This window comes from Nicotiana tomentosiformis, chromosome 5 (assembly GCF_000390325.3).
Source record: "Nicotiana tomentosiformis chromosome 5, ASM39032v3, whole genome shotgun sequence".
NCBI classification, from domain to species: Eukaryota; Viridiplantae; Streptophyta; class Magnoliopsida; order Solanales; family Solanaceae; genus Nicotiana; species Nicotiana tomentosiformis.
This window is the reverse complement of record NC_090816.1, coordinates 35,998,158-36,009,526: the sequence shown is the minus strand read 5'-3', so window position 1 is coordinate 36,009,526 and position 11,369 is coordinate 35,998,158. Positions and strand designations below refer to the sequence as shown.

General features: G+C 37.7%; 1 non-coding gene across 1 annotated transcript; it reads left to right on the top strand.

The window, feature by feature from the left end:
• Positions 1–2,214: 2,214 nt before the first annotated feature.
• Positions 2,215–2,321, top strand: LOC117274988 (small nucleolar RNA R71). Its single transcript, XR_004505148.1, has one exon. It is a non-coding gene; the product is annotated as a small nucleolar RNA R71 (small nucleolar RNA).
• The last annotated feature ends 9,048 nt before the right edge of the window (positions 2,322–11,369 follow it).

Here is an 11,369-nt window from a genome sequence, read left to right as displayed (position 1 = left end):
CTATTCTCAAGGCATAATAAAGTTAAGATATATTGCTTTCAATTCAATTCATAGCACAAGGTTTCCTACTCCTAACAAAGATAAAAATTAACTACACCCGGTTCAAACAAAACCCTTGGAAAAGAACCGCGGCACAAAGAAAAACCAAGGGGTAATTATTACACTACCTAACAAAAGAAAATCTTTTTATCTTTTTCTTTCGACTTTAATCCCTCAAGAAACCCGTCGAATGATATCCATCGTTGGGAAAAATCGATTTGTTTTCAATTTTATGGCTTTTTTTCCAATTTTTTCTATCTCTAACTACTAAAACAAAAATTAAACTAATACATATACATACAAAATACAATTATCCCCCACCCCACTTTAAGTTGTGGCATGTCCCCATGACACACAATTAAAAAGCATAAGGTAAACGAAACTTCCTTGAACATCTAATCGGGGTCTGAATCCATTCCTCGCCTTTGGACTAATGGCCACATCCATGCCGATAGCTTCTTCTTCGCCTTCTTGGGGTGCACCCCACACCTATCTTTCTCACTCGCCACAGCCTTTGTTTTTGAGCCCTTCACTTTTCACTCAACACTTGCAGTTGGCTTCTCTTTTTTAACCCCCGTTTCTATATTCATCTCGAAAGTTACAGTCTCCTCACCTACTCTAAGCATGAGCTTTCTCTCGTGTATATCTAATATTACTCTACTAGTTGCTAAGAATAGTCTTCCTAAGATGAGGGGGACATCCTTGTTCTCCTCCATATTCACTACTATAAAATCTACATGAAATACGAACTCATCTACCCGAACTAAGACATCTTCCACTATCCCCTCGGGTATCAGAGTCGTTTGGTCTACCAGCTGCAAAGATATTAGCACTGACCTTATCTATCCAATCTCCTTCTCCATTTTCCTGTAAATAGATAGAGGCATTAAGTTAATTGAGGCACCGGAATCACATAAAGATTTATCCATAGAGCCTAAAGAGCATTGTATAGTAAAACTCCCTGGATCTTTACACTTTTGTGGGATTTTATTTTGTAATATCGAACTGCAATGCTCTATGAGCTTGACCACCGAGGTCTCCTCTAGTTTCCTCTTCTTTGTCAGGATCTCTTTCATAAATATGGCATAAGCAGGTATTTGTGAGAGCATTTCTGTGAATGGTAAATTTACATGAACCTGTTTCAGCACATCCAGAAATCTCGCAAACTGCTTGTCTAGATTTTCTCTACTTTGCTTTTGAGGAAAAGGTAGAATAGGAATATACTTGGTTTCCTCGGGTTTCTCCCTTATTGAGTTTTCATCCTTCTTCTTCTTCTACTACTTAGTTTTCATCTGGCCCTTCTTCTTCTTGTTATCATCACTTTTCAGCTACTCCCCACTTTCTTTTGCAATTATCACATCTTTTTGGATTGGGGTGGGATCCTTCAACACTTGCCCACTTCTCAAAGTCACAGCATTCACTGTTTCTTTGAGATTTCTCTCAGTATCAACGGGGTGCGTTTCTGGAATCCTCTCAGACAATAGAGTGGCTAGCTACCCAACCTGTCTTTCCATGTTTCAAAAACTAATACCTATTTCTTTGATAGATGCTCCATGTTCCCGGATAGTTGTGCTAGAAGTTTCAAGCCTCTCATCAATTTTTAGAATGAAGGCCTTCATGAGATCTTCTATGCCAGACTGAATGGGCTGTTGAGGCTGAAATTGCTTCCTCTGCTGATTTTGGAATGCTGGAGCTCCTTGTCCCTGGGGTTTAGAGTTATTTTGTTGCCATGCATTCGCGGTACCCCCAGGTGAACTCCATGAAACACCGGGGTGCCTCTGACCCATTGCATTAAAATTATAGTTTCCCACAACATTTATTTCCTCAGTTGAGGCTTGACACTCATGAGTAGGGTGTCCTCTTCCACATATATCACAAGCTGTATGAGGCTCACTTTGTATCGACGCTAAGGTCAGCTTATTTATCTCTTTGGACATAGCATAAAGTTGTACCTTCACAGATATGTTAGCATCAACCTGGTGAACACCAGTTGATCTTCTTCTTTCCGCACTCTCATAGGGCCATTGATTTGAATCTTCAGACAACTCATCAAGAATTGTGACTATCTCCTCTGGAGTCTTCTTCATCAAAGGGTTTCCAACTGCATTGCTCAATGTTCTACCTGAAACCGGTGTCAATCCATCCCAAAAGTCCTGAAGTTTCATCCAGAGTTCAATTCTGCTATGTTGACACTTACTGACTATTTCCTTAAACCTCTCCCGAGCTTCAAACACAGTCTCAGTATCTTACTGGAAGAAGTTATGGATTTCACTTCTAAACTTGCCCTTCTTAGCTGAGGAGAAATATTTATCAAGGAATTTTCTTGTCATCTCCTCCCATGCTCTAATTGATCCCGTGGGTAAGCTTCGAAGCCACTGCTTAACATCATCTTTGAGTGTGCTTCAATTGGAGATGGTCTAACACTTGATAAACCTTGATTGTAAATCGGTCTAGCATAATCGCCAAGTGGTCTCCCAGGCATGTGAGCTATATTTCCGAACTGGTCTGCACCCAAGGGTTGATTTTGAGCAATTCTACGACCCCTCTCTTCTTCATAGATAATCTGTGCATCTCTAATAGCTGCTTCTTCAGCATCCCATGTAGCCTGTTCTCTTCATTGGGCTGCCTCTCTCGCAGCCAAATCTACATTATCATCACTGATTCCAGCCATATCTTTAGTTGAGGATTGCCCAACCTTATCTAATGTCTCAGTGAGACTTCTTTCCTTCCTCAATTGTCGCAGTTGTTTTTCTATTTTGGATTCGTATGGTAGCACTTCCTTCACAGAAGTTCTAGTTCATATGGTAGCACTTCCTTCGCAGAAGTTCTAGTCATGCACCACTCTGAACCTGTAATCTGCGCACAGTCAAAGAACACCAAATGTAAAAAGGGAAAAATAAAATAAAATAAAAATAAAAATTCCTGAATTAGCACTACAAACTATTTCAAACACTATTGATTTCCAATCCCCGGCAACGATGCCAAAATTTGACGAGCACAAAACACACACTTAAATTATGCTCGCTAGTTAAAGATAATATAGTATAATATCGTATCCACATGGAATGGAGTTAAAATAGTATTTTCGTACTTTCTAGCTTGATTGTTATCTAGGAGAATCAACAATCGAGATTTATATTATGAATAACTAAAATTAACTAAGAGTCTAAAGCTATTGACTAATGACAATCGAAACAAGAAATAAACACAAGAGGTTATCAATGGGAGAAGATAGGGTTTTGATAGGATAGGTGCAAGATAATTATTTGGGATCAAACTATAGATAATTAAATTATAATGTTCAAGTGAGTCTCTCGAATTCACTCAATTATTAGTTCAAACGTTCAACAATAACTCTTCTCTCGATTAAGTTTTAACCTCACAAGATGAAGCAATTTAAGCACGTGAAGATATGCAAGAATGCGTAGTGGATTGGTCTTTAGGAGAACCTCTCTCGATTATCCTCCTAACTAGGTTTAATCAACGATTCAACTAGCCTCTTTCGATTACTAAGAAGAATTAATGAACTCAACTAACAATATAATCAAAGATATCACAAGCTATGTCTCTCTCGATTACATGAACTAGTGAATATAGATGCAACAATTAAATCATCCAAAAATGCTTCAATACATAAAACTAGAGTTATAATTCACAAACAAATATCAATACACCAAATCCATCAAAACCTAAAGGGAACTACTCCATAGATATGGAGCAATTCATCACAAATATGTTTAAAGTAAAGGAAAAACATAAAACGATCCAAACTCGGGTCTTGAGTGAGGATTGAATGATGAACTACTTGTGCTTTTGCTTCTCCAACTCATCCTGAGCCTCCTTAGGTCTCCAATATGTCAAAAGTGCAGAAAAATAATATTTTTCCATATATTTATATCAAGTAGGGTCGGGCTCAGATGAAATCACTTTCTTCTAGCCGAAATAGGAAAATAACCCTGTAAAATTACACAGGCGCGCTGCATGGGGTGACGCGCTATGCAGGGAATTAGTGGGGAAATTCAGAGAGTTGTTTCTGACAGACAGTAGGAAAATGGGCAGCTGCGGCACCCCACGTGCCGCCCCACGCGCCGCGGCAGTGGGGATTTCTCAGAGTACGGATTTTTTCGTGTGTTTTGACATCCAAACTTGGTCCTCGTCTCCCAAACACGATCCCGGCTTAATCCCTTGGGCTTTTACTCATATTTCAAATCTCCAAATCACTCGAATTAGCTCCATAATATCTATATAGCTCGGAATCACTCCTACAAGGCATAAACACACAACAATAAAACAAAAATAACAATCCAGTAAAATTCCATTAATGGGGTCTGGGGAGGGTAGTGTGTACGCAGACCTTGCCCCTACCCCAAAGGAGTAGAGAGGCTGTTTTCGAAAGACCCTAGGCTCAAAAAGACAAAAGGACAAAAAGAGACAATATTAGTATCACAACAGCAATCATAGGAAAAATAGGAACACCATGAAATCCAGAAGAAAGATGCAAAGCAAAGGGAGACAATATTAGTATCACCACAACAATCATAAGAAAAATAAGAACACCATGAAATCTAGAAGAAAGATGCAAAGCAAAAGCGATAGCTAGTGAATAGGACCTATACTGAAAAGCGAAATAGTAAGACACAATATTGCCACTAGCTATCTTAGACAAAAACCCTATATGACTAGTCCCACAATAGTACGAAGTAAGGCATGACTCAACTATCTCATAACCTATAGCCCTAATACTCGGCCTCCATATCTTCCTATCAAGTGTCATATCCTCGAAAATTTGGAGCCTCGCTATATCCTCCTTGATCACCTCTCCCCAATACTTCTTAGGCCGCCCTCTACCTCTTTTCGTGCCCTCCACAACCAGCCGCTCACACCTCCGTACCAGAGCATCTGGGCTTCTCCTCTGAACATGTCCGAACCATCTAAGCCTCGCTTCCTACATCTTGTCATCAATGGGAGCCACGTGCACCTTTTCTCGAATATCATCATTCCTAATCTTATCTATTATAGTGTGCTCGTACATCCACCGCAACATCCTCATTTCTGCTACTTTCATCTTCTGGATATATGAGTTTTTAACGGGCCAACACTCAGCCCCATACATCATGGTTGGTCTAACCACCGCTTTATAGAACTTACCTTTGAGTATCGGTGGCACTCTCTTGTCACACAGGACTCCAGATGCTAACCTCCACTTCATCCATCCTACCCCAATACGGTGGGTGATATCCTCGTTGATCTCCCCTCCCCCCGGATAACCGAACCAAGGTACTTGAAGGCATAAACACATAATAAGTGCAAAACACTATCAATTGAATCTCAAACATAACTAACGTACAGTAAATTAGAGTGCAATAAGCGACTGAAATAAGAGATTATAGCCTACTATCAATATGATACCTTATGTTAGATCTGTGGGTTTTGGTTCTACCATGTATGATGGGTTCATAACATTGCATTTGTGGTGCTACTTGTTGAGTTTGCGGGGTGGTTCTCTCATTTGAGTCATTTTCCATTTTGGGTACATTTGAATTGTTATTTATTGGTCATTGCATTTGTGGTGGTACTTGTTGAGTTTGCGAGATGGTTCTCTCATTTGAGTCATTTTCCATTTTGGGTACATTTGAGTTGTTGCTTAATAGTGCACGGATTGCAGAGGTTGTGATTCTAGGTAGCATTGGTGTGGCATGTCAATAGGATAGTTGGGCTTGATAAAGTAAGGTCATTGGACCTAGAATTGGTGCTATTAGATTTGTTTGCGGTATATTTGGAAGGATAATGTCGCTGATCGTCTTAGAAATTGGCTATAGTTCTTGTCAAAGGAGAGAGAGCTCCATGACTTGATGATCTGATAAGTGGTTATGAGTTTCTGCGTGTTTCTTTCATCATTGGTAGTGTACGAAGGTTTTAGAACGAGGTTTTGTTTGATATGAGGTTTATTATCAGTATTGGGTTTGTTTCAAGCAGTTATTGTGGTCGAAAATTATTGCTATGAGTATTTGAATTATGTGGTATATCATGTGATTGCATCTTGGGCTATGGTTATGGCTTGATACAGCTTGTTCAGACTTATACAGTGTGTGGATATGAGATTCAGATCATGTAGGGAATTCAAGATGTTGGAAATTGAGTACCAAGGTTTATGGGCTAAGGTTAGATTAAGGATCTTCAGTTTGGTTGTGCCGCCAGGCTTATATAAATTAGGGTGACGCGGGATCACCTCCGGGTATGTGCATGGTAAGGTTACACGACGGTTTGATGGTTTTGGAACGACTCTTGGCACGTTTGAGGACGAACATATATTTAAGTGAGGGAGGATGTAATGACCCGACCAGTTCTTATGAGCATTTGCACTTTGCTCGATAGTTTGGGGGCCCGAGTAGCTCCATATGATGTATTATGACTTGTATAAATCGTCGGTTTTGATTTTCAGGTTATTCGGAATCGATTTGGAAGTGAATTTAATGATTGAAGCTTTAAGTTGGAAGAGTTGACCAAGTTTGACTTTTGTAAATTTGACCTTGAAACGGAGTTTTGATGGTTCTGTTAGGTCCGGATGGTGATTTTGGACTCGAGCATATGCCCAGATTTACAATTGGATATTTCTAGAAAGATTCGGTACTAATTGGCGAAAGTTGGAAATTTGAAGGTTTGGAAAGTTCATAAGTTTGACTGGAAGTTGACTTTGAGGATATCAGATTCATATTGTGGTTCTGGGAATTTGGAATAGCTTCGATATGTCATTTGGGACTTGTGTACAAAATTTGAGTTCATTCCAAATTGATTTGATATGTTTCGGCGCGAGTTTTGAAAGTTCAAAAGTTCATTAAGTTTGATTTGAGGTATGATTCGTCGTTTCGATATTGTTACGCGTGATTTGAGACCTCAGGTAGGTCCGTGTTATGTCATGGGACTTGTTGGTATATTTGGACGGGGTCCCGAAGGGCTCGGGTGAGCTTCGAACGAGGTTATCTTGTCGCCTGTTGCTAATTGTTGAGGCTGCCGGTTCTGGTGTGACCGCACCTGCAGAGTTATGGGCGCATGTGCGGAGCGGAAAAAGCGGCAAATGAGTCGCAGGAGCGGAAGTGGAACAGGGAGCAGGGTGCCGCAGATGCGAGAAATAGGCCGCACCTGCGGAAGCGCAAAAGCAGTGCCTTGGGTCGCAGGGGTGAGGTATGACGCATGTGCGATGGCAGAGCCGCACCTGCAGGCGTGCAAGTGCGAAGTGATGTTCCACAGAAGAGATGGCTGCTGAGTTTGGTTTGTTTGCTGAAGCGAAGATTGGGCCGCATGTGAAATTTGGTTCGTAAATGCGAAAACCGCTGGGCAGAACCTATAAATCGAGGTTTTGGTTCGTTTATCATATTTTGAGATTTGGGGCTCGGATTGAGGTGATTTTTGAAGTGATTTTCACCACGTGGATTGGGGTATGTGTTCTCTATTCTCTTTTGATCATATTTCATGAATCCATCTTCGATTTTGGCATTTAGATTATGAATTTTAAAGAGAAATTGAGGGTTTTAGCCTAAAGTTTCATAGAGTGAGTTTTTGAGTTGTGAACATTGATTCAGAGTCGGATTTGTGTGAAACTAGTATGGTTGGACTCTTAATTGAATGGGTTATCGGATTTTATACGTTTCGTCGAGTTCCGAGGCGTGGCCTGGGTTTGACATTTTGGTCAATTTTGGGCTTTTAAATTAAGGATTCAACCTTTATCATTTGGAATTGTTTCCTTAGGCATTATTTGATGTATTTAAGTTGCTTTTGGCTATTTTCGAGCCGTTCAGAGGTCGGTACGCGCGAGATGACATTTTTGGAGCATCATTTGGCTTGCTCGGTATCGGATTTGGCTTGTTCGAGATAAGTAACACTTCTAAACTTGGTGCTGAGGGTATCAAACCCCGAATTACGTGCTATGTGATTGATGTTGAGGTGACGGGCATGTGGGCGGGCATCGTGTGAATTGTGATTTAGTCAATTCCATGAAACTGTATAGTTGAATAATCTTGTTGTTATCCATATATTCCCTATGTGTTAGAGATATTGAGCTGCAAGTCATATTAGAAATCATGCTTATGTTATATGTTGGTATCGTTGGGACCCACAGAGGTCACATTACATGTTGAATTATTTGCTTAATTTGAAATCACGCACTCAGTCAAAGCTATTAACTTCATATCATATCTCTATCTCCGTTGTCATTTATTTATACATTGTATCATCATTGTTTGGGCTGATGATCATGTGTCTTGTGAGCCCGAGAGACTAGAGATGTTGATGACTGAGTGAGGCTGAGGGACTGATTGTGAGGATATTTATGGGATCGGACTGCACGCCGCAACATGTTTATTTGATTCATGCTATGATTGACTTATTATAGCGCTTGGGATGGAATTTTCCCTCCGGAGTCTACACATCCACAGTGGGCGCATGTACCTATTGAGTGTGAGCGCAAGTGCCGAGCGATTAGGAGGATTGAGTGACTGTGAGGACTGAGTAATTGTGAGGATTGGGTGACTGTGAAGATTGAGTGATTGGGAGGACTGAGTGGACTGATACTCTGAGAGTATGCATATGGTTGTTCACTATGTTGTATTGCATTCGACATGCGCACTTGTCATACAGGTATAGAGATGCATTTTCCTCCTGCTGTGCGGTATCACGTCATTCATGACTTCTCATAAACATTGACATGTAGGTATAGAAATGTACTTTCTTCATGCCATTTGATAGTGAAACATTTACCTGTGAAAAAGTTTTGGAAAGAAAATCACGGTTTTACAAACTTACTCATGTTTTGGAGCTTTCGGTAAAAGATTTGGGTTTTACTGTTATACTTGAAAGGCATGCCTATTTTTTCGAAATTTTGAACGAGCTGAGCACTATATCTCTGAGTTATTTCTTTTAGCACTTTCATTTTATTGTTATGAACTGTTGTTGGCTATTGGTGGGACTCCGATCTTTGTTCCAACTCATCACTACTTTCAACCTAAGGTTAGGTTTGTTACTTATTGAGTACGTGGGGTCGGTTGTACTCATACTACACGTTTGCACCTTATGTGCAGATATTGGATGTTGATGTTGCCGCGTACGGTGGGAGCTGGATTTGAAGATGTACCTGCGTTCCAGTTATGGCTATCACTTGTCCTTGGTAGCATTAGATTCGAATTCTGTTTATTACACTTCAAACAGATGTTGTAGTTATCTCAATTCAGTTTTGTAAGAATCTAAATCTTAGAAGCTCATGATTTATACTACCTGTCCATGAAAAAATTATTGTGTAAAAAGAGTTATATTATCTTTTCTTCTCTTGATCAATCTTATTAAATTGGATAATTGGTTATTGGCTTACCTGGCGAGTTGAGTTAGGTGTCATTACGACTAATTGAATTTTGGGTCGTGACATAAACCATTCTCATAATCAAGATAATTATATTTAATTTTGTGCTATAATCATTCCTGATGGTTTGTCCACTTCATTAGATCGTGAACTCAAACTTTATACTTATACGAACCTATGATTTAATCTTCCGTGTATAAGCTAAACTCTATACACTAAATCATCTACTATATGAGCAAAGGATACAGACTAATATATGATCTATTTAAAATTTTATTAAAATTGAATAAATAATTATTTCATAATAAATACTAGTATATCCAAATCAAATCCATGGTTAATAGTATATATCCCAACATGTATTCCAATTTAGTTTTCCTTGAATTCTCTTACGTACTGCTTAGACCAAAATTAATCTGTTTCCCACTTTTCCATTCTCTTTTTCTATTTTCGTTTTTCAAGTGGAACATTGTTGTAAAAGGAAAAATGGGAAACAATATTAAATACACATTATCTCGATACCAAATACCATTAAATTAATTTATAAAGAACGGGAAAGCCACAACTAGATATCTAGATTGTTATAGTTCGAATTGTAATCATTTGACCAACTGGACTATTTTTCTTGGAAACAGCCCTTTTATGGCAATTATTCTTGTATAAGCTATGATAAATTAGGTGCACTTACCTACTAACATTCTTTATACTTTTGTTTTTTTTGACTCGGCCGTTAGATAAAAGAAGAATAAAGTAAAGAGGGAAAAAAGGAAAGGGATAATACAAGGTAATCATATGGTGGGCACAATTTCAAAAAATACAACTAGTAGTCAACCAAAGAATAATTTAATTATTCTGCCTTAATCTTGAGGAATAAATTACTTTTATATATACTTTTAACTAACACCAGCAGGATATGAATTTGACAACTTTAAAGAAAATCCTTGTTGATATATTTAATTGAGGTTCGTTTTACACTGAGTGAGATTTACTTTTGTGAAGACAAGTGGAAGCTGCATATGTTTCAAGCGGTTTGAAAATGAAATTTTCATAGTGGGTAAAGGCGTAAAGCAGCATTTGGTCTTGACTTAAAATATTTGAATTCACCCCTATTTAATTAAGGAATGAATTAATGTAATGTAAAAACAATAATGTTAATTGTAGTGTAAATTTATATGATCCTTGTAGTTTAGCATTTTATAGAGGTTTATTAAGTATTATTTTATTATGTTATTAATGAATGATTATAAGAAAAATATATCAATAATTATTATATAAGTGATATAATTGTATAAATATTTTTTATATTATCAGTTTATGGATATTAAATTCTTTATTGGGATTTTTTCCTATAGATACAAAACTAGGACAATATTTACCCGCTTTAGCTAGATTTTTGGGTTTTCAAAAAGTAGCTAGAGTTTGTTTACAAAATATATACAAATTCGGCCAGGACATACCACTTACATTCAGCTTGTATATAACTTTTATTGTACAAAACCCGATTAAAATATACAACCTACATATAACTTGTATATATAACATTGATTGTACAAAATATGATTAAACACATACAATTTGCATACATTTATATTAGCTGTATATATTTTATATATCGTTTGTATACCCAACATAAAAAAATACATACAATTTATTTATATCTTTTTATTCAAGTTGAAATCTAAAATTTTAATCAAAATCACTCGAAACTTCACCAAACTCCCTCAAAATTGAGATACAAACTTCCAAAGGATGTTCTTAATCGTTTGTAATAATACTCAATCAAAATAAATAATAACTTTAATTTCAATTTCAATTTCAAGTTTCAAAGCTTTTTAATGACTGGTAACAAAGTTTTTAAATAAATTTTATGTATATTAAAAAGTTAAACTTAATTCAATATAAAGAAAACTATTCTCGTCAAATATAAATATTGTATAGTATAAGTCATTCTCTACTGCAAGGGCGGATATACATTTACCAA